The sequence below is a fragment of the Amblyomma americanum genome, chromosome 5 (genome assembly GCF_052857255.1).
Source record: "Amblyomma americanum isolate KBUSLIRL-KWMA chromosome 5, ASM5285725v1, whole genome shotgun sequence".
NCBI classification, from domain to species: Eukaryota; Metazoa; Arthropoda; class Arachnida; order Ixodida; family Ixodidae; genus Amblyomma; species Amblyomma americanum.
In genome coordinates this window covers 29338546-29363250 of record NC_135501.1, presented here as the reverse complement: position 1 = coordinate 29363250, position 24705 = coordinate 29338546, and the positions used below count along the sequence as shown (strand labels likewise).

Below are 24705 nucleotides of genomic sequence, written 5' to 3'. Positions count from 1 at the left end.
CGGCTACAGTGGTCACGGACCGAGTGAAAGAGGCCAAAGAAGCTGCAATAGCGCTAGGGACCTTTCAGGAAGGCACCATCACAGTTCTCAGTACCATGGAACCAGTACCACTTATGCGTAAAACAGTACCTAAAGGAGCTAACTGAGGCTAAGAAGAAATTCCAAACATCTGACTTGCTTTTAATTCTGAGATCCAACCCGAACAAATTCTGGCGTCTTCTATTGAACAAATCCCGTCCTAGCCAAATCGAACTCGCAGATCCCGGTGGCGACACTCTTGACCCTGAGAAATGCGCATCCGCACTAAACGACTACTTTGTTTCTGTTTTCACGCCCGCTAACATCACCCCTGTCAATCACACACCTATCATTCGTTCGCACCCCATGACAGAAATAGAAATTAATGCACAGGGCATATCAAACCTCATTAGCTCACTTCCGCTGTCAGTATCAGGTGGCTGCGACGAAATCAACAGCAAATTGTTAAAAAACACTGCATCATTGTCGAGCCGCATACTCTGCCTAATCTTTTCCCAATCACTGGACTCTGGGAACATACCTGACGACTGGAAAAAAGCGCGAATAATACCGGTTTTTAAATCAGGTGACCGTTCAAGCCCATTTAACTATCGCCCAATATCCCTGACTAGTATTCCTTCAAAACTCTTTGAACACATTATAGCATCTAACCTTATGGCACACCTTGAATCAATTAACTTCTTCTATCCTCAACAGCATGGTTTCAGGAAACTATATTCATGCGAAACGCAACTAGCCGAATTTACCCATGATATATTGCAGTACATGGATGACCATTACCAGATCGATTCCATCTTTTAGATTTTTCGAAGGCGTTTGATCGTGTCCCTCATAATCACTTGTTGCTAAATTTGTCCGGCCTTGGTTTAACACAAAAACTGTTATTATGGTTAGAGCACTACTTGAAAGGACGTGTTCAGTGCACATGCGCTAACAATTACACATCTCCTCTCTCGAGCGTGACATACGGTGTTCCTCAGGGCGCCGTGTTGTCCCCATTACTGTTCTTAATTTACATCAATGATCTGCCCTCTAACATCAAATCTAAACTGAGGTTGTTCGCCGATGATTGCATCGTATACCGCGCCATAACTAACCAAGACGACACGTGCTCCCTCCAACAAGACCTAAATGCTATCTCACTTTGGTGTGAAACATGGCTCATGCCTTTAAACACGACCAAATGTAAAGTCATGACATTTTCCCGCCTTCGCAACCAGATTAAGACACCCTACTACCTCAACTCTACACCCGTTGCCTACACATCATCATACAAATATCTTGGCCTGCACATGACACCATCGCTATCATGGGTTACACATATTGAAACCATTTGCTCCGAAGCCTCACGCGTTCTCGGCTACATGCGGCGTAGTCTCTCCGACTCATCCTCAGACATTAAAAAACTAGCATATCTCACATTCGTCAGACCAAAGCTTGAATACGCATCAGCCATCTGGAACCCGTCACAATCATACCTCGCCGCTAATCTCGAAGCCATTCAAAACCGCGCAGCACGATTTATCACCTCGAACTATTCAAGAAATTCCAGCGTCACCTCAATGAAAAGAGACCTCGACTTGCCGTCCCTCGCATCACGCCGCATCATATCTCGTTTGTGCCTTCTTCACACATTCTATTATCACCCACGGTCCAGACATGAGCTACTAACACCACCACTAAGATGATCTTCCCGTTTAAGCCACAGCCAGTCTCTAGCACGAATTTCCACCCGTACCCTTGCAATGAGTACCTCCTTTTTCCCCCATGCAATAGTCTTATGGAATTCCTTACCCGATAACATAGCCGAATGCACAGACAGAAAACAATTCCGCAATAAACTAAAACTTCAGCCATTCTGAATAGACTGTCCCCTTTGTACTCTTTTGTTACTTAGTTTGGTTCCATTTCTGCGCCTTGGTGTAATTTTTTTTTGCGCTTGCTTGTTTGCTGTTATTTGACTTAGATGTATGTCTGCATTTTTTACTGTATTTTTTCTTTGCTTTTGTTTTTGCTTGCCTTCATTGTATTTTGTATTTTGCTCTTCACATTTTTCCACGTTCAAGATTTTCTACATCATGTTAATTCGCCCCCCCTTATGTAATGCCCTCGGGCCCTTAAGGAGAAAATAAATGAAATGAAATGAATACGTCCCTTCGCAACTTCGCGAAGGGACGTATCTGCGCCACTGGTTACAAAACTCTTCGTACGATGCTAAAATATAGCAATGAAGTTGATCTGGTAAGGGTCCCGGCCCACGCGGGTGTTTCTGTGAACGAGGCCACTCATCAGTATGCTCGAGACCCCAGGTGAGGGGGTCTCAGACCCGGATGTCCCATAACCAACTATTACAGAGAGCTCAGAGCGAGCCTGCCTCCTCCGCATGTTTCGCTCCGCCGCGAACAGGCTACCACGTGGAGGCGGCTGCAAACACGGTCGCAGTCAAATTCGTGGACGTATTACAATATCTTTCCCGATTTGGTAAATCTGTATAATCAGCTGTGCGGCTAGCCTGCCACCTTAGACCACATAATCTGGACTGCACGGAGGGTGCGCCTCTGGCAGATCTAGTCACATCTCCCACGCTTGAAAAATCGGAAGTTGTTCTCGCCAGGCCGGACCTGGAAGTTCAGTCCCGGACCACGGAAAGAGCGCTCGAGGTCGCCGACAGACTTAACTGCCGGCCACCTGGAGCGGCTGAAGCAATCCGAGATGATCACCGCCTTCCTGAAAATAAATTTTTTCTTCTCTCTCTCTTTCTGTGTGCTTCATGTATTTGCATTGACAACGTAGTGGCAGAAACGCGCCACTGAAGTTATAGGCTGTCGGCATTCATGGTGTTCATTGGCGTTGGGGTTGACAACGTTTTATAAAAAGTTGAGGAAAGGAAGAGTGCATAACTTGCCCCCCTGGTCAATAGACGACCCAATCGCGCTTGACATACGTGGGATGGAAGAGAGAAATGTGAGCTGCATGCATTAGCGCTTGCAACGTTGTGGCAGACACGCGGCACTGCAGTATTAGGCCGCAGCGTTCATTGGGTGACCAACCTCTCGCATTAACTTAACTGCCAGGGTGGCAGGATGAACGCGCTGCCTATCCAGTGTGCGGAGCGCACTCAACCTTACAGACGCCAAGCCGCGTCTACTTACCCGATACGCCACAGCTTTCGCTCTTTAACCAGGTTCAGCAGTAGCTAAACCGCAGCTAATTTTTTTTTCGAAGCTGTCCGTGGCAGTTTCTAGTCGGTCATGCGTTATTGAATGCTCCCAGGAGTCCTCCCCACGTCACGCATCTCGGAGACGACTCGCGTATCGACGCACATTCAAAGCACCCTGGCCTCTGTGTTCCCGACCTCAGCCGATCATTGCCAGCAGATCGCAGCGCTCTCTGCCTTGTTTCCGAGACTGACGCTCTACCCGGAGGGGAGGCCCACGGACGACCTCTTGTGGCCGCTGCGAGACGTGCGCCAGCCCTTCCTCCGGGCGTGGCTCGGCGCTCTCAGATACTGGCACGCGTTGCCGCCGCTGTTGCAGGCGCACCTCAGTCTCACAGCGGCCTCGATGCCCGCGAAGCCTCGCTGGCCCCTCTACGAGCCACCCTACCTCTACGACAAGGCGCTCGCTGCGTACAACTTTGCCGCTCTCGGCCAGTGAGAGTGACACCGCGTGCAAAGCTCCGGGGACTGCCCACTCTGCAGTGACACTGATCAGAGGACTTTCTACCTGGTAACTTCCGATTTCACATGCTGGTAGACTGCAATCGGAGGTCGAATGCATGGGAGCTCAACAGTGACAGCCGTGGTGGCCAGAGATGGGCATCCTCACGAGGGCGAACCCTCATGAGGGCGTGCCCACCCTCACCTCATGAGGATTTCACTTCGTGAGGTGAGGGTGAGAGAGGATGGGCGGATGAAAATACGTGAGGACGAGGGTGAGGGAGGAAAGAGATGGTGAGGTGAGGGTGAGGGAGGGAAGAAATGTTGAGGTTAGGGCGAGGAAGGGAAGACATGATCAGGTCAGGGCGAGGGAGGAAAGACATGATGAGGTGAGGGTGAGAGAGGGCAGAATTCACTGTTTGAGGGCGAGGGTGGTGGCCCGAACCGTTCTTCGGTCTAACGCTTTTGTCTGTGCCGCCTGTTATGATCTCCCATTTTAAAGCGCTACTTCTTAGGGTGATTAGGGCAACCAACGATTCGTCTTTGCTTCAGTCCGATCTTGACACTCTCCTCTTGGTGCGATAAATCCCTCCTCTCCTTAAACATTAACAAACGCAAATCCATGCCGTTTACCAGAAAACGCACCGTGAATCTGCATCAATACAGTATTGGCTCATTTTCCATTGATCCCGCATTATCCTAGAGATATCTTGGCCTCCATCTAACGCCATCGCTATCATGGGTAACTCACGTTCAAAACATCTGCGCTGCAGCCTCTCGCACACTCGGATACCTGCGCCGTAACTTGAATGCTGCATCCCCCAACATAAAGAAGGTAGCATATATAACATTAATTCGCCCAAAACTAGAATATGCCTCATCCATTTGGACCCGCCGCGGTGGCTCAGTGGTTAGGGCGCTCGACTACTGATCCGGAGTTCCCGGGTTCGAACCCGAGCGCGGCGGCTGCGTTTTTATGGAGGAAAAACGCTAAGGCGCCTGTGTGCTGTGCGATGTCAGTGCACGTTAAAGATCCCCAGGTGGTCGAAATTATTCCGCAGCCCTCCACTACGGCACCTATCTCTTCCTTTCTTCTTTCACTCCCTCCTTTATCCCTTCCCTTAAGGCGCGGTTCAGGTGTCCAACGATATATGAGACAGATACTGCGTCATTTCCTGTCCTCCAAAAAAACCAATTATTCATCCATTTTGCACCCATCACAAACGTACCTCGCCGCTGACCATGAAGCCATACAGAATCGCGCCGTCCGATTTATATCATCTTGCTATTCAAGGAAAACCAGTATCACCGCACTGAAAGATTCCCTGGCCATCCCTTGACTCGAGTCACGCCGCGTTATATCTCGCCTCTGTCTTCATCATTTATACTATAACCCACGCACGAGACACGAAAAGCTGCAACCCCCGCACAGGACATCTAGCCGCCTAACCCATGACCATAGCACCGCACGCATCAACTGTCGCACCTTAGCTCTAAAGTCTTCATTTTTTCCGGACGCGATAGCACTATGGAATGGCCTGCCAAATACCATCGCATCATGCACTAACCGCAAATGCATGTATATTTGTCTTGTTTTTCAAACCCGTGAATTTTACTTTGCATTGTATACGCGTGACAAGATCATTTATCTGTTACATACTCTTTTTTGTTTTGTTATTGTTCTGTTTTGTCAGTTTATTCTTTCTCTTTTGACCTTGATTTTTCTCCCCCCTTATGTTATGCCTTCGGGCCTTTAAGGGAAAAAATAAATAAAATGAAATGAAAGACCCCGGGGAAGACGTAGTTTCAGCACTCTGGAGGTACACGAGGCGAGCACGAAACGCGGGTGCAGCACACCTTCTCCGTCGCCGTGGCACTACAGCGCCAAAAAAAAGCACTCTTATAACTCGAAAAACTTTTTTTAATTGTTTCAAGTATTTAGTGAAACACGCTGTATATGCGATAACGAGAGGTCACTGACCGGACCATGCGGGTGGCTGCCAGTCCAACGGGAACCATGGTACCGTAGTCAAAATTTTCATTAGGAGCCCCGAGTCTGTCCAATGAGGGTTCGCCCTCGTGAGGATGCCTATCTCTGGCCCCCACGGCTGTCACTGTTGAGCTCCCATGCATTCGACCTCTGATTTCAGTCTACCAACATGTGAAAGCGGAAGTGTAGAGTAAAACACGTAGAAATTATACCTAGTACGGCTGTTCAGTTCCCAAGTTGTAGGCCTTCTTTGCCGGAATGAAGTCCGATCTCAGATCAGTGAGGCTTCAAAGAATTGGCTGCAGTGCAAAAAAAATGTTTTTACAAAATTCCACTGTCAAATCAAAGCCTTTTGGCGGCGTTGGTGTGGAATTTTTTTTTATTCACTCTGTGAGTAGTTCAGTACAGTCATATCTTATTTCTATATTTTCTGTGGAACTGCGGTATAGGAAAGTGGTGCCGCAATGTGGTGGGCAAAGCCGACCAATGTAGTCTTACTATGAAAATAGAGCAGCACCTTAACCACCTTGGTCTGAATCACCGCTCGCTCCGCCTTGCATTGTACGGTGTGCTAAAAAAGAAAAAGTTTTACTGCTCTCCAAATAACATCGGCATCTCTTGGTTTATTTCTGTCCCTGGTAAGACCTGTGACCGCGTAATCGCGCGCCTGATTTTATGAACCAAATTTCTAGCAGGCATGGTAGGTAATTGGCACTCAGCGTTTGACTAGGGCGTAGATGTGGAAGTAAAAAAAACACGGGCGGTTGCGCTTGGGGTTAACCATGAATAATCGTGTGCTAGCACCGTTATTCCTATTTCGCATGGTTTATCTTGACTTTCTATGCTGTTGCTTCCCCTGAACATGCTTACTTTGGTTGATATGTCATGTGATGTAAGTTTGCGTGTTATTGCATCATTTTAGACTTGTACTGAGGCAGAATTGGTCATTCTCTACATTCACAGATACCTGGGAGTGGCGCATAGCGGTTAGGCTACGCGACACTGCCCTGCGATGGCAGATGCTGCCATCGGTGGGGCTTGTGAGACCTATGCTGTTCCTGAGGAATCTCTCGCGACTAATCATTAAATTGAACTGCCAGGGTGGGCAGTTTTCTCACAATCCGGTGGGCAGCTTGTGATGGCGTCACAACGCCACGTGATCAAGGTGGCCCACGTGCTAGAAGCAGGCTTCGGACAGACAGACAACCACTTTCGTCGGATTGGAAGCGCTAGAGCACTCAAATGGCAGCCACAGGAATCCTCCAGACTCGGGGAGTTAGTGATTACTATTATTCAGCCAAAATGCTGCATTTTGGCCAGCGTTTGGTTTTCTAGTGGCCACAATAATGTTTTATTTTAAGCGACCGCATAATAGCCTCACTGCAACAGGAAAGCGGCACCGCACAGGGGAAGGCACTAAAGAATTATAAAATTTTTAAGCTGGGGGAGTTGGATCCGACCTTGCGGTGGCACTAAAAAATGAGCTCCGCTGTCCGCTACTTCAGACCACTACGCCGTCGCCCAGTTTTTTTAGGTATGACATTTATAAGATTAAAAATTTATTCTATTTACATTGACTGAAATAATTACAAACCTTTTAGGATACGCCCCGAAACACATCGCAAAAAGACAGCAACAGTGCAGTAGACGCCAGGTATAGGCTGAGCGCATCACCAAGAAGGATTGCCACTCCGGTTTTAAGTCAGTCGGTTCATACATTTCCCTAAATTTAACAATCAGTTGGCAGAAATCCCAACACCCTGCCTGTACGAACTGCCAATATCTCGTGCTGTGCTTTCAATGTCGTCGTCTTCGTCACGTAGCCGCGTTCACGAGAGTAGTTGCTGAAAGTGCCAGTCTCTCACGCTGTAGTTTGAAAGCGTGGTCTTCATCACCTTCCATCCGTACGCGTGGAAGCGTCATAAGACGAGCATGTAGCAAACCGCACGAAATGGCGGTTTGCAATCGCAAATGTCATCGGGTAATGGTAATTAAGTGACTTACAACATTTCCTTGCACAGAGTCTGTTCTGTGCTTAGCACTTATTGTAGTTATCGTGGTAAACGCTACTTAATTGTTTTCTAAATACTATTGGCATACATTAGTTTCGGTGAACAGACAGAAAAACGCCCTGAATGATTTTAGCAGCCTATTTTAGCACAGTGGGCACGGAAGCAGCAAACGAGGCCGCAAGGTAAGCAATCCTTTTTGCTTTGCAATGCAGATCAGTGATTTCAAACCAGCAGATTGCTACAGGAGTTACGATCGCTTTATAGTGCTACTTCGCTACCCATTGCGTGTTCCGCATTTCCTCTCTTGCGTGATTGCATTATCAAAAGATCTGTTGTCTTGTGGTGGGGTTGAAACAAATCGTGGCCCGATTGAAAATCAAATGCTATCGAAATTGCTAGAAGGCCAGAGCAAGATTAATTCAACAATGGAGGGCCTGCAGGCGTGTCAAAACATAACTGAGAATAAACTTTCCGGTTTAGCCCAGCGAAATGATGGCACTAAGAAGCAGTTGTCGGGCCTAAATGTCTTAGCCACGAAGGTAAAAGACATGGAATCGGCAATATCGGAACTTCGAGAGCAGCTTAGTAGTTAGGAACCAGATAGACGGTTTTGAAAACAGAGGCAGGAGAAATAACCTGATCACATACGGAATAAAGCAGCTTATCGAGGAGACAGCGGGGAACTGGAAAAGGAAGCAAATGATGTGTAAAGACGAAGATGTGACAACGAGGTAGCGGCAGTGCTATCGCTGAGCGCGTGCTTCTGCTGGGCTCTAGAATAACCGCGGACGCCTAGAAGGACTCGTTCTGCGCCTGGTTCTGCCTTCCTGGTTCTGGTGGTGCCTGAGCTATTAAACCCCCTTCCAAGTGGTGGCGGTTGCTCCTGATTCCGTCCTGGAGCTCCGCAGCGGCACTGTAACGTCAGCAATGCCGAATAACGCCCCCCTGGCTTCCCCTGGCTTCCCCTGGCACACCTCGACAAAGGGACCCGGCTGTCTTCAGTGGGCTCGGCGACTCTGACGTCGAGGACTGGCTGGCTTCCTACGAGCGGGTCAGCACGCAAAACCGCTGGGAAGACGCCATGAAACTAAACAACGTCATCTTTTACCTGGCTGATGTCGCCAACCTCTGGTTCCGTAACCACGAAGCCGATATCGCCACATGATCCACGTTCAAGACGAGCTTCACTGAGGTATTTGGCCGTCCTGGCGTGCGCAAACTTCGCGCCGAACAGCGCTTACGCGAACGGGCTCAGCAGCCTGGCGAGACATTTACTAGTTATATTGAGGACGTGGTGGATCTTTGCAAGCGCGTGAACAGCGATATGACCGAGGCTGATAAGATCCAAAATATCATGAAGGGTATCGATGAAGATGCGTTCCAAATGCTTCTAGCCAAGCAGCCGGCCACCGTGGCCTCCGTCATCAGCTTGTGCCAGAGCTACGAGGAGCTCCGCAAGCAACGCGTCCTCACTCGTCGCACCATACAGCCTGCCGACGTCCTGTCCGCTGATATCGAGACCGCAAGAGGGCAGCAGCTCAGGCATGACATTCAGAAGTTCATTCGAGAGGAGATCGCACGCCAACTAGCGCTCATCTCTGGAGTTCGGAACCAGCGCTGTCTCCCACCCTTCAGCAGACGATCCGAGTCCAAGTCGCGGAGGCCCTGCCACCCCTGCCCCAGCAACCTGTGGCTGCCCCTCTTACGTACGCCGCCGTTCTTGCCAGACCACCATCCCATCCCTTGAGCCCTTTTCAAGACGCTACTCAAGCGCCGCCACTTTCGACGCCCTCGCCTGATTTCTCGTATCGGGCTCAGGTGGCACAACCGTCGCCTCGCTTCACGCCGGCAGTCTCGCACTACGGTTGTTTGTGGCGTACTTGCGACAATAGGCCTATTTGCTTTGCCTGCGGCTTCGCCGGCCATGTAGCCCGCTACTGCCGCAGACGCCCTTCTTCGCCTGCTGACGTCCTGCCACCATCTGCGTATGGGTCTTACATACAGCCGCCCCGCGTGCAAGCGGACCCATTGCCTCCTGCCTTCTCCACCAACCGCCAGGCTGCCACCTCTCATCGTTCCTCTTCTCCGCGGCGCAGTTCCCTATCTCCTATGCGCCGTCGGGCCAGCCCTTCCGCTGCGGAAAACTAATGAGCGCAGTTCCCGGGGCAAGAGCTGCGTCCCCTGGGAACTCTACAAGGCCTCTGCTCTCACCAACAAACGTTATTGGCGTTTTTATCGAAGGTGTTGCAGCCTGTGCTCTCGTGGACACCGGAGCTGCTGTCTCAATTATGGACGCGAAATTTTGTCTAAAACTGAAGAAAGTCATGACGCAGTTTTCGGGGGTTTCTCTTCGCACTGCTACCGCCGAACAGGTCGAGCCGCTCGCAACCTGCACCGCGCGAGTCGTTATTCAAGACGTCTTGTACATCATTCAATTCCTGATCCTCTCCTCTTGCTCCCATGACGTAATTCTAGGATGGGAACTTCTTTCTGAGCACTCCGCCGTCGTCGATTGTGCCCGTGCCGAAGTTACTTTCTCTGCCCTGCTCAACGCCTACCCGGCCGCACCGTCTCCTGAATATCCGGCCAAAGTACACCTGTCTCACGATGTCGAGCTCCCAGCAAATTTCTCTGTCCTTGTATCCCTCTCGTGCGCCTCACCACGCAACCAACCTGCTGTGACTGTACTCTTTACCCCCTCGGAGTTATTTCTTCGCCGCAAGAACATGCCGCTACCCTTCGCTGTCCTCACGGTGACCTCCGGAACGACAGCCATGCTCGTCAGCAACCCTCTCTCATCTCCAGTAACCCTGATTCATGGTGAATGCCTTGGGTGCGTCGAACCGGTTGAACTTCTGCAACTTGACGACGACCAAGGAACTGCTCTCCCGCCATCGCTGGACTCTCTTACTCCTGTTCCCCTGTCACCCCCACCGCCCTCTGACATTCTGCATAGCGCCATCGATCAAGATCTCACTTCTCCCTACCGTGACCACCTGTTCCACCTGTTACGCCAATTTCGTTCATCGTTTGACGCGTGCCAGTCTCCCCTCGGGCGTTCTTCACATGTCCACAATACCATCGATACCGGCTTCCATCCACCTCTGCGACAGCGCACATATCGCGTGTCAGCGACAGAGCGTCGAGTCCTCAACGAGCAAGTGGACGACATGCTCGAGCGTGGGATTATACAGCCGTCGCACAGCCCTTGGTCATCCCCGGCCGTGCTGGTTCGAAAGAAAGATGGCTCCATAAGATTCTGTGTGGATTATCGCCGCCTAAACACAATAACTAGGAAAGACGTTTATCCTCTACCAGGCGTCGATGACGCCCTCGATTGTCTGCAAGGTGCGGAATTTTTTTCGTCCCTGGATCTGCGTTCTGGATACTGGCAAATCCCCATGGCTAAATGCGATCGTGAAAAAACTGCTTTCTTCACGCCCGACGGACTATACGAATTTAACGTCATGCCATTTGGTCTTTGCAATGCCCCCGCAACATTCGAACGCATGATGGATAACGTCTTGCGCGGCTTGCGCTGGAAGACGTGTCTTTGCTACCTCGACGACATCGTTGTTTTCTCGGCCGACTTCTCCACACATCTGACTCGTCTGCGCCAAGTGTTGACCTGCCTCACCGCCGCCGGCCTGCAACTAAATTTGAAGAAATGCCACTTCGGCGCTCACCACCTGACCGTACTCGGCCATGTCGTATCCAAAGCGGGCATTCTTCCGGATCCGGCAAAGCTTCGCGCTGTTGCCGACTTTCCAAAGCCCTCTACTCTCAAAGAACTGCGGAGTTTCATTGGCCTCTGTTCCTATTTTCGGCGCTTCATCCGAAATTTCGCTACAATCATTTCGCCTTTGACGCGGCTTCAAGGCCAGAACTCCTTGTCGTCATGGTCCTCTGAGTGCGATGAAGCTTTTCTTACCCTACGTCGACTCCTTACTTCACCTCCCATCCTTCGCCATTACGACCCTAACGTCCCGACAGAAGTACACACGGATGCTAGCGGCGTGGGCATTGGTGCTGTGCTCACCCAGCGAATACCTGGATTTCCAGAATACGTTGTCGCCTATGCGAGCCGCACGCTGTCCAAGGCCGAGATCAATTACTCCGTCACAGAAAAAGAATGCTTGGCCATTTTGTGGGCGATAACCAAATTCCGACCATACCTCTACGGCCACCCCTTCGGCGTAGTCTCCGATCATCACGCTTTGTGCTGGCTGTCATCGTTGAAGGATCCATCGGGTCGCCTTGGCCGCTGGGCTCTGCGCCTCCAGGAGTACGACATTCGAGTCGTCTATCGCTCTGGCCGTAAGCACTCTGACGCTGACGCCCTCTCCCGGTCTCCGCTGCCTTCCGACACTGCGATCATCTCGAGCATTGACTCCGAGCTGTCCTCGCTGCGCCCGGTAAACATGCTTGTGGAACAGCGCAAGGACCCCTGGATTACATCTCTCGTTCACCATCTGTCTGGGCCCCCTACGGCAGCTGCCTCTCGCTCACTTCGGCAACAAGCCCGCCACTTCACTCTGCATGACGGTCTCCTCTATCGTCGCAGTTACATGCCCGACGGTCGAAAATGGCTCCTCGTCATCCCTCGCCAACTACGAGCTGAAGTCTGCGCCTCTGTCCATGCCGACACCCAGACTGCTCATGCTGGTGTTTTGAAAACCTACACTCGACTTCGGCACCGGTACTACTGGCGTGGAATGTACAGCTTTTTACGCAAGTGCCAACGCCACAAGTCTCCGTCACAGCGCCTTTCTGGCCCCCTCGCAGCCATTACCTTGCCCTGCCCGTCCCTTTGATCGCGTCGGCATCGACCTTTACGGGCCCCTGCCCTCTACCCCTTCAGGTCACCGTTGGGTTATAGTCGCCATAGACCATCTCAAGCGCTATGCTGAAACGGCGGCTCTTCCGGCGGCTACAGCGCGAGACGTGGCCTTCTTCATTCTCCGCCAACCCATTCTCCGCCACGGCGCCCTTCGTGAGCTTCTGAGCGACCGCGGCCGTGTGTTTTTATCCGAGGTTGTCTAGGCGCTTCTGCAAGAGTGCCGCATCGTTCACAGAACCTGCACAGCGTACCATCCTCAGACCAACGGCCTCACCGAACGGTTTAACCGGACACTCGGTGACATGCTCACCATGTATACCAGTCCCGACCATTCCAACTGGGACCTCGTTCTTCCGTTCGTCACCTACGCATATAATACCGCCGTCCAGTCCACCACAGGCTATTCTCCGTTCTTTCTTCTTTACGGCCGCGAACCTACAAGCATGCTTGACACCATTCTTCTCTACCACCTTGATGCATCTGACTGCGCATCTGCTTCTGAAATTGCCAAGTATGCCGAGGAATGCCGCCAGCTCGCCCGTTCCCTCCCGTCCGCTGACCAGAATCGACAAAAAGAGCGTCGGGATTCCGGTAGTCAAACTCATGTACCCCTTTCCCCCGGCTCACTTGTCTGGCTCTGGATCCCTGCTGGCTCTCCTGGCCTGTCGTCCAAATTCCAAGCCAAATATCAAGGCCGTTACCGTGTTCTTTCTCAACCTTCCCCTTTGAACTATGTCGTCGAACCACTGACACCCTCCTCTGACCTTCGCCGTCGTGGCCGTGAAACGGTGCATGTCAGTCGCCTCAAGCCTTACCATGACCCCTTGATCTGCACTACGCCTTGAGTGGCCAGGATCGCTCCTTTCATCCCCGGGGGCCATTGTAAAGACGAAGATGTGACAACGAGGTAGCGGCAGTGCTATCGCTGAGCGCGTGCTGCTGCCGGGCTCTAGAATAACCGCGGACGCCTAGAAGGACTCGTTCTGCGCCTGGTTCTGCCTTCCTGGTTCTGGTGGTGCCTTAGCTATTAAACCCCCTTTCAGATGGTGTGTTTTTCTGGGAAAACGTTTAACAGTCAGTGGTGTTCAAAAGATGCCACAGGGTGGGTAAAAAAGAAATAAATAACGCTCGACCAGTACTTTTTAAACTCCTCGACTTCTGTGAAAAAATTTCAATATTACTATCATGCCATTAACTCAAAAACACCAAAATCAACTCAAAATCCAAGCACAAAAATACCTCAAAATCATTAGCTGCGGACGTTTCTAAACGAGTTAGGGAAATACGAAAACAACAGCGGAAATACTCTGAAGAAGAGGGGAAAGAGGGCTCCAAGCATTAAAGCTAATCTATGATAAGCTCAGCTTTAATAGCGTACTGTATGGTTGGGGTGCAACCTGAGCTCCTCGCTTTATGCTTAGAAAGAAATCAAACTGACTCCGGACTGAGAGATCTGAGACCCTGAAAATACTAAATATTAATTGCAGAAGTGTCGTAAACAAGACAACTCATTAAGACGCCCTTCTGCTTTTGCACGACCCAAAAATAGCGGTTTTCACAGAAACTTGGATTAGCATTACAGTATTTGTCAGTGAGTTCATTACTACTGGATACAGTTCGTACCGAAAGGATCGTGATGGTAGAGGTGGAGATGTCAGCATTAGGTTTGAATAATCCCTATGAATTTTACCCATCCCTGATGCACCCAACGTAGAGTACATTTTTTGTACAGCGTACTATGAAAACGTTAGTTATATTATTGGAGCAATGTACAAGCCCCCCAACTCTACCGTTGCCGTATTATAGGAACTGAAACAATATTTGTGCACGCATGTTAAACCCGAATATCGTATTATAGTCAGGATTTTTCAATTTGCCTCAAGTAGACTCGTCAAATTTTTCAGTTAAAAAGCACGACGCCCAAATTTAAGCTATGTTGGGCATTGCTTTTGGCTTCGACTTATTGGAGATTGTAGAAGAAAATGCCATATTTCAGGGCAATTGTTAATCAATGCTTGACCTCTTCTTTGTTAGCGGATCAATTACTGCAAAACAAATAGCCTGATAGTAGATAGAGTATCGGACCACAAAGCTGTACTGCTCACTACTGCAGACGCCGCTTTAGATAAGAAGGCTGAACGTTGGTCCTATCGAAACTTTTCTCGAGCTTTCCTCGAGGTACATTATGAGTATCTCGGACTCTTGATCACTAATGACTTCCCTTGAACTAAGCACATTGACTACATAGTGGCTAATGTCAATCACAAGTTGTTCTCTCTGAGGAGAGGTTGGAGACTTTCAACTCCTTCTGTCCGACTGCTCGCATACAAAAACATAATTCTGCCGATACTAGACTATGCATGCGTTATTTGGGACACTTTCACTAAAACTTACACTAATAAGATAGAAATGGTGCAACTAAAAGCAGTTCGCTTTATTTATAACAGATTTGGACGTACGTCAGTGACAGAACTGTTAATTAAAGCGGACTTGCCCCCATTATCGCAAAGAAACCGTGTGTCGCGACTAAAATTCCTCTTTAAATTTATTATCGGCCACTATAAGACAGATCTCACGAGAATAATTTCTTTTTCATCTGGTTACGCCACTAGGCAAGGACATAGCCACACAGTAACACCATTTACCACGCTTAATGAGCGTTGTAAGTATTCGTTTTTTCCACGAACTGTAACTGAACGGAATCTATTAATCAATAACCACTTCCCCAAATCATCTGTGCTGACATTTCTTTCCAGTATTGTTTAAAAATTTGTTGTGTATGCTAATTTTTCAAAACTTTCAAGCTATGTTGCTCTACTTTTTTCTTGTGTTCATTGCCTGTGTTATTACTTTGTGTTTACTTATCTGTATCCCACCCTGCTAAAATCCCCAGTGGGGATTGCGGTATAAGCAAAATAAATATAGATAACACTGCAATGTTATAAGTGCAGGACACATGCATGCATGTAGTGCGTACCAGAAGTAAAGGCAGAGTGATACTTTAGGGCCCAACTAGTAACTGTCTCGGTTTTGTCTCACGTATTAGCTGAAATAGCTCACACACACACACACGCATCCGCACACACACAACGGTATAGGCATCTAGCCTCTCGTCAAATACAGCCTTCAGGGCTTGTCTTGTATGTTTATCACTCAGTAATATCGCCACAAGTTGCAGACTAGAAAATATAACTCGAATTCTAAAATGACTGTTAAAGATGGTGAGGGAGCACCGATGATGTGAGGGTGAGGGCTAGGGAGCACCAGCAAATTTTTCGAAGTGACGACGAGGGTGACGGAGGGCCATGGATTCAAAAGTGAGGGTGAAGGAGGAAAAGTAAAAATGAGGACATTTGCCCACCTCTGGTGGGGGCATGTTTCCCGGTTTTGCAGCGCTGGCGTTAGCGTAACAATGTCATGCTTATTGACCAGCATGCGTGGTGCTGATGTAACAGCTACGGGAACGCGCCACGTTGAGTGGTGCGAACACAATGTCGCGACGAGTGACAGTATGCAGCGCCGTCACGCGCACGCCACAGAGTAGAAGACTAATCCTGAATGAAAGTTCGCCAATACAAAGCTCTCACTGAATCTCACTTTACATCGGGATGATCATCTTTTGCTTTTGCTTTTTTTTTGACTGGATGACGACTGCACGCTGAAGAATAGAATAAATAAAACTGACAGAATTTGTTCTCTTCGTCTTTGATGTGAAGCTCAGGAAGAAATTGCGATGTCTTCAATTCTACTTATTTCTTCCGTATCAATCTTTGCGCACATGCTTCTCTAACCAGGTGAACAATTTAAAGCAATGAAAACAAGAAATTTGCTTAAATAAACTCAAGTATTCTGCAGCGTCAATAATAGCCATGCTAGTGACTGCGACAACATTCAGATAAGACCTTTGAAGCATGTCATTCATATTATAGCTCCTGTTGATCTTCAACCTAGCGATCGGACAAGCCGTATTTCCAGCTTGGGGGCAATTTGCAAAACTATTGCTCATTTATAAGAAAAGAGACGTGAACAACCTCGAAACCTACAGGCCGATATCCATTCTTCAGGCGTTCGAAAAGGCTTTCTAGAAGTTAGTGTTCATCAGGCTCACAAAATTCCCTGATAAATATAGCATTTTTACCCCAGCGCATGATGGTTTCCGCACACACCGATCTGCCAAACTTGCTCACCTGGATCAAAAACAGTATAACTTAAAAGCAATAGAAAAGAACAACCTTCGTGCTAGCTTTATTGACTTCAGGAAAGCTGTCGACTTGCTATCACATGCTAGGTTGTTCAAAAAATTAGAGGTTTACTGGTATCAGGGACGCTCACTAAATCTATTGAAATCTTACTTGAGCAACCGCCACTTATACGTTAATATCGCGAGAATCCCTCTGCAAGTAAGCCAATAAAATCAAGAGAGCGGCAAGGAAGTGTCTTGGGGTCGTTTCCTTTCAATATCTATATTACTTTTAAATATTGCACATGAGACGAAATTCATTATATACGCAAATGACACAACAGTACTGTTGTCAGGATGTAACTGCCAAAGTCTTGTAAATACAACTAATGCAAGCCTGGCAAACCTGGCAAAATATTGTAACCAAAACAACTTAAAAGTTGACTCCTCCAAAACAAAAGCAACGTTGTTCTTCGCGAAAAATGCACCTTGTCAATTTATCCTACCAATCATGTACAATAAGACGTCAATAGACGTCAATATATCAACACCTTGCAAAAAAGAGCGATAAGGGTAATTTTTAATATCCCGTTAGAGAACTTTATTCTACCTGGTTTTTCACATGCCCGTGTGGCAAATATTTTTTACTAATACGACATCAGAGTACTGCTGTTATATAAAAAAACTTTCGCTTAATGATGACAAAAGCCTCCAACACACGCACATGGTCAAAAAATATCCCATACACTCAGCACATCGACAACAAGAATAGATTGTTTCACGACCAAGGACTAATTATGGTAAGCAACGATTTCTTTGTACTCCAGCAACGTTGCTAAACAAATCACAAATTGCGAACATTGATCCCTTGTGCACTCCTTCAGGCATGTTATTCAATCACTTGAAATATATTGAACTTGAAAACTAATGCCGGTCTCCAGTTGTTATACCTCGCAAAACACTTGTACTTTAGCATTTCTATTGAATCTCCCTCGCCCACCATGAATACTCATTATTACTGTTATATTACTAACTGTTTATTTTTTCGGATCGTATTCGAAATCGAGGAAGAAATGGACTTGGGCAGGGCATGAATACGAAGGCAAGATAACCGCTGGTTCTTGAGGGTAACGGAGTGGATTCCAAGAGAAGGCAAGCTTAGCAGGGGGCGGCAGAAGGTTGGGTAGGCGGATGAGATTAAGAAGTTCGGGGGCGTACGGTGGGCACAGCTGAAAAAGGACAGGGTTTATTGGAGAGACATATATGATAGGCCTTTGCCCTGCAGTAGGCGTAGTGAGACTGATTATTATGATGATGCTGTATGTGCTTCTCCTCTGCTTGCTTCTTTGTAGGTATAGCTACATTACGGTAGCATTTCGAGCCGATGGATGGATGGAAGGTAGGAGCATCCCCTTTGAAACGGGGCAGTGGTTGTTGCCAATATGCTCAGTTTTTTTTCCTTTATTTTTGTTTACTCTGCTGTAAGTTGTTAATACAATTCGCCCTTTCCTTTAAAAAAAGTCTTCCTACACTTTAAAACTTATGTCACCTCTCTGCTTTTGTACCACCAATCCTCCAATCGCTTTTTGCTAATTTCCACCGCACATTTATTTACATGACTATTGTTATTTCTAAACCCTAGGGCCCCAGGAAGAGTGACTGTGCCTGCATCGACTTCGGGATGGATACCATCGCATTTTAGGATGAGGTGTTCTGTTGTTTCTGCAGATTTACCACACACAGCACATGTGTCATCTTCGTTAAATTTTTTTCTGTAGCTGCGCGTTCTAAGACACCCTGACCTAGCTTCAAAGAGGAGGGCACTGCCTCTTGAGTTATCATAAAACGTTTCCTTACTGATCTGCCTTTTCCAGCATCGATATAGTTCTACACTATGCTTCTTTCCTATTGAATTTATCCAATTTTTGCCTTCGACGTTTTTAACCTGTCGTTTAATGCTCTTTCTTTCTCCTTCCTCGTCTCTGGCAAACTTACTGGCCAGCTTTCTAGTTCGTTTCCGCCGCTGTGTGTCAACGCTCTTTCTGTACAGGTATTTAAATCCCTTAGCTGCCCACCAGTTATCATCCAATTTCCTCAGGCTTTCTTCGTATAGTACTTTACTCTGAGCTTCTCGGGCTTCGAACGTTGCCCAGCCCATATCCCCCTGTACGGTCTCGTTTGTGGTTTTCCCGTGGGCACCTAGTGCTAATCTTCCGACAGCTCTCTGATTTTCTTCTAATCGCGACTGAACTTCAGCCCTTAAGCATAGAACCGCATTCGCGAAAGTAAGCCCCGGCACCATTATTCCTTTCCAAATACCTCTGAGGACTTCATACCTGTTGTACCCCCACAATGCCCTATGTTTCATTATCCCTGCATCTCTTCGCCCTTTTGCTATGAGAGACTGTTCGTGCTTTTCCGTGTACATATGCCCGTTGTTTACCCATACCCCGAGATATTTCTATTCGGCCACTCGGGGTATTTCATGGCCTTGTATTGTAAGCTCCTGGTCAGTTGTGCTGTTGAAAACCATCACACCTGACTTAGTTGCGCTAAAACTGAAACCTAGACTGTCTCCTTCGTCTCCACAGCAATTCACCAAAGTTTTCTCCACAGCAATTCACCAAAGCCTTCAGCGTGGCGGGGCGCTACCTTGTGGCTGCGCGCCACCCTGTAGCTGCGTCGCCACTCTGTCACATGGTTGGTCACGTGGTGCGGAGCAGTTGCCGGCGGCGCGCCGCCGTGGCTGATCACGTGGCTCCTCACGTGGTTGGTCACGTTACCAAGCTCCACTCGGCCAGCTGTAGCTATCGCGTCACTCCAGGTTTAACCAGAGCTGAACCACCGCCAATTTTTTTTTTAGTCCTTGCCTCTCACACCATAGGGGACTGAGGGCGAGTCAAACTGGCTACTTCAGCTTTATTCCGACTGTCCCCTGCCTGTGCAGATGTTCTTTCTGTACATAACGGCGTGAATAAAGATATTCTGCAAGAAAAGAAGTGGCCGATCACGCGTCGCTTCTCCGCAGATGATATCCGAGGCACTGGGTAGCAAGTTGACTGCTCAGTTTCGACGGAACAAGGCGCTGCGGGAGAGGTGGAGAGTCTTCTGGTCGTCCATTGACGTCACGGATCGTCGCGTTACATACTGTCTGCGTGTCACTGCGAATGCGGTAAGTGGGCCGGCTGCACGTGGTGAACTAGTCATTCAGCGCAGTGGGCGCACACTCTTTCCGGGGCAACAGAAGGCATACTGCGGTGCCTTCTGCTCCGAACAAGACATCTCGCCCTTCTTACAGCCCTTGTATTAGGAACTAAGCGGCAGCATACGTCTTCAGTTGCTATCCTCAAAGATCATGTTCAGCGAAAATTTACTTCAGCTTAATTGCCTTAAATACACAGAACATATAAGAAATTTAGCTGTCGTTGCAAAGCAGCATGGTTGTCAAAGATATTTTTTATTTATGATTGTTTTAAAAAAGTACCACAGCGTGCGAACTAAATAAAAAATAAAAAGAGGCCTCGAGGCCATAACGTTGCTAGCACGCCCGTTCCGCACAATGGCCAAGTGCAAGGGCGTGCCATAGTCGGCAGACACTTTTAGGCATTCCGAGTGCCTGCCTGTTGTCCAACAAGCTATGCGCAGAAATTTACTACTTGATGTGCCCGTTGTATTCGTGTTATACCGTAATATCAGAGCTTAACATCAGACCCCCAAAATGGGTAAGATTATAGCATTTCCTGGACATTCGCAAAAATAAGCACACCACTAAAATATCCTGGCGAAGATATAACATCTCATTAAAGGTAATTCGGAACTCTGGGCTACCTCCGAAGACAACAATCTTCGCTTCCTCCATTAATACTACTTACCACCGACGTGCGTACATTGCAGAGAGGTTGGGAGCAGGGAAGAATCGAGCAACCCGTTTTATTTCAACTGACTGGTGTCACGCCAGTAAAAACGCCCCTAAACCTTCTATCTCTATCAACTATCGCAAAACAACCGCAAGCGCCGTTCTTAGCCTTGAATACCCGTTTAACTCTCGCGCAAGACAACCAAAGTGTCGCTGATGCAATCTTTTTAGTACTTTCTGGGATTCATGAAGCACATCTATAAGCATCAACTGAATTTTTTACTTCAACGAAAGGCATATATAGCATAGCGTTCGGTAGGAGACGCGAACACGCTACGGAGATAAAAAAGAAATAGAACAGAGGAAACCTAAAAATTCACAAAAACGAAAGGTATTGCTCTTTTCGCTTGTTGCATTGTGCTATAGTGAGAAATTTAAAATTGGTTTTTGGGGAAAGGAAATGGCGCAGGCTCTGTCTCACATATCGGCGGACGCCTGAACCGCGCCGTACGGATAAAGGAGGGACTGAGAGAAGAATGGAAAAAAGAAGTGCCGTAGTGGAGGTCAACGGGATGATTTCGAACGCCTGGAGACCTTTAACGTGCACTGACATCGCACAGCACACGGGAGCCTTTGCGTTTCGCTTCCATCGAAACGCGGCCGCCACGCTCGTGTTCGAGCCATTTTTTTTAATTGGTTTTTTGGGGGAAAGGAAATGGCGCAGTATCTGTCTCATATATCGTTGGACACCTGAACCGCGCCGTAAGGGAAGGGAAAAAGGAGGGAGTGAAAGAAGAAAGGAAGAAGAGGTGCCGTAGTGGAGGGCTCCGGAATAATTTCGACCACCTGGGGATCTTTAACGTGTTCGAGCCCGGGAACTCCGAATCAGTAGCCTAGCGCCCTAACCACTGAGTCACGGCGGAGGGTTATAGTGAGAAATCTGTTCCTTTTGTGAAAAGCAATCGAAGCCGTCAGCGCGTAATTGTGTAACGCATCAGTACGCCCTCATGCTTTACCATAAATAGGATTGAATTTTTTGGTAGCAGACCCTCAACGAGCGGAAAGCGACTTTTTTTCCTTTTTTATATTTTTGCGTTCTTCTTGCTTGTCTCACAGAACTTCATTTGGGTGCCTTTCGTCGAAGTGAAAAATTCAATTGAAGATTACTGTACATCCTGTATTATTCTCGTTCTCAGTCCTCGTGTGAAGCGCTATTGTTTCTATAATGAGAATAGCAACCAACTAGCCCAGCTTTCCGCGTTGAGTACGCTATTACACGCGCAAGTAGTGCGACAGCTAGCGCAAGCGCAGGCTGGTTACGTAGGCTTTGGCCACACATAAGCGAGAGAAGGTGTGCTTGTGTGGGGGGAGGGGTGGCATTATGCATCCCGAGACGAAGACCTAGTGGGTGGCTACGTGTCTGCCTCTAGGTCTGTGTTTTCTCTTTTCGTTGTCTTCTCGCGTGTGGCGTGGGTCGAACAGTTCCCTTCGTGAGACCGAATGCTGACGACGCCCCTGCGGAGAAATTCCCGGCACGGTGGGCGCATTCTCAAGTGAGAAAACCCAACCGGAACCCTCAGGGGCAAGCTAGGCTTAGCTCGGCGCTGCCGAGCGAGGCCGCGCTACGCGTCTGCATGGATTCTGCGTTGTCGACGACAGCTACGCGGATGCCCGCTGTGTTGCCACCTGACGCAGCCTCCACGTCCACGCAATCGTCAGCGCCTCTGGGCCTCCAGCCTGCGCCGTCTTCCGATGCTACGACTTTGGCCTGTGACATGGACTTCAACGGCGCACACACTGCGTGGGGTTACCCATCGGATTCCTCAAGGGGTGCACACATCTAAGGGAGCCTTTCGGATCATTCCTTTCAAATTTTAAACCACCCGAATACTTCTACCCGCCCACGAGGTGGCCCGTATTCACCTGATCTGACTTGGTGGTTAGGCCCCGATAACCCTCGTTGGACTGTTGATTCTGATACCTGGGGTAGCGATCAATGCCCTATTTTTATCTCCCTCACGCCTACGCGTCTACGGAAAATACGCCGCACTGTACGAATAACATCATGGGACTCTGTACGCGCAATCATTTATCTACATTCAACCCCTCTTCAGCATTGTCTACTCTCTCTGCTGTTCTCGCTACTCACACTATTACCACTACTGTAAATGAAGACGACCCAAACCCGGACATACATCTCTTGAATCTGTGGGCTCTTCGTCGCCAGGCGGATCTTTACGCTACTCGTCACCCGATGACCCTTCGGCTCTTCCTACTCTTCACCGCGCTACCGCACGGGCGCGGCGCTATGCAAAGCGGCTAGGCAGGCAACGCTGGGCTGCATGGTGTGCCCGCCTGTCCTCTACGCAGGACAATCGACATCTTTGGAGAGTGTTTCATGCCATGGAGCGCCCTTCTCAGGTTGCAGATTACACAGAGAGCATTCGCCTCGCGCTAAATGTGGATGAGGACACATTTGCACAAGTGGCCCGTCAGTGTTTTCCAAACCATGACTGCACCGCTACGTCTCCACCTGACTTATCGGTAACAGAGCTCCCCGATGGGATTACTTCTGACCTCACCATGGCAGAGCTCCTGGCCTCCATTGAACGTTTAAAAACTACTACTACTCCCGGGCACGACGGCATACCTAACTCCTTATTCCGTAACTTGGAAGGGAGGGCTTTGCAAACCCTACTTGATACTTTTAACGAAGTGTGGCTTTCTTGCGTCATGCCGGGAGACTGGAAGTATTCTATTGTGGTTCCAATACCCAAGTCAGGTCAGCCTCCAGTATCTCTCTCGGCCCTTCGTCCAATTTCCCTTACGCCTACCATCTGCAAGCTTTATGAAAACATTCTACCCGCACGCTTGTCGTGGTGGCTGGAATCCCATGATTGTTGCCCAGATTCCCAAATTGGTTTCCGCCCACAAATTGGAACGGAGGACGGCCTTGCTACTTTGGCTGCTGACGTGCTTGACCACTCTCCGCAGAGTCACCTTGTACGAACCGTAATCGCTACAGACATAACAAAGGCATATGATAACATCCTTCACTCTGCCATTCTTGCCTCCCTTCAAACTCTTGGTCTTCCTCACCGGTTCCTCCTCTCCAGTCACGCCTTTTTAGCAAATCGAACCTTCAGCGTGCGTGTCCACGGAAAGCCTTTTGGTAATTTCGCTTCCAATAGAGGAGTGCCGCAGGGCTCCGTTCTCGCCCCCACATTATTTAACGTGGCTTTAATTCCTCTTGTTCGAGCCCTAGAGACCATCCCTTCTATCCGCGTGCTTGCATATGCCGTTGATATCACCTTGTGGTCCTGTCATCCCGATGCGTCTATTCATCAGTCGGTCCTTCAACACGCGCTGGATGTATTGACATCTCGCCTCCCACCTCTGGGTCTAACACTCTCTCCTACTAAATCATGTTTCATTCGAATTGGAAATAAAGCCGCCTTACGGAAAGCTCCCCCTTTACATTTTACGGTACATAACTCTCTGATTCCTCAGGTAGAAACTGTTCGTATTCTTGGTCTTCTCCTCCATACATCTGGGACTGGCACCCCGTGGCTGACAGCCACCCGTAAATCGGCTCACGCTACTCTAGGTGTGATTCGTCGCATAGCTATGCGCTCTGGTGGCGCACGTGCTCATACGGCCCCCCAGCTTGTGTGCTCTATCCTTCAGCCACGGATAGTATATCAGGCAGTGGGACTCCCTTGAAGCTATCAATCGTGAGGCTATGTGCGTCATAACATATCTGCCTCGTTTAACGCCCATACCAGTGCTACAGGAGTTCGCCAAACTTAATACATCGACCAACGGGTGGCAAATAGAGCTCGAAAACACTCTCTCAAACTTCATCGTTTAAAGTCACTTCCACCGTTGTCCTATTGCCAGCTCACTGACAATCCCCCCACTGTTTCCCCGTCGGTATCAGCAGCGTATCTGCCTGAAGGGAGCATATTATACACGGATGCATCACATTCTGCAAAGAGGGGTGTTACTGCTGTGTATAGTCCATCTCATCCGCATCTCAATTCTCGCGCGATGTATACTGCGGATACGTGCACTCCCCTGGCATTGGAACTTCAAGCCATTTATAATGTCATTGCTTGCCTTCCGCTCGT

The 24705-nt window shown here is 48.7% G+C and overlaps 1 pseudogene; it reads left to right on the top strand.

The window, feature by feature from the left end:
- Positions 1–3602: 3602 nt before the first annotated feature.
- On the top strand, positions 3603–13268 carry LOC144133768 (uncharacterized; annotated as a pseudogene).
- Positions 13269–24705: the final 11437 nt, after the last annotated feature.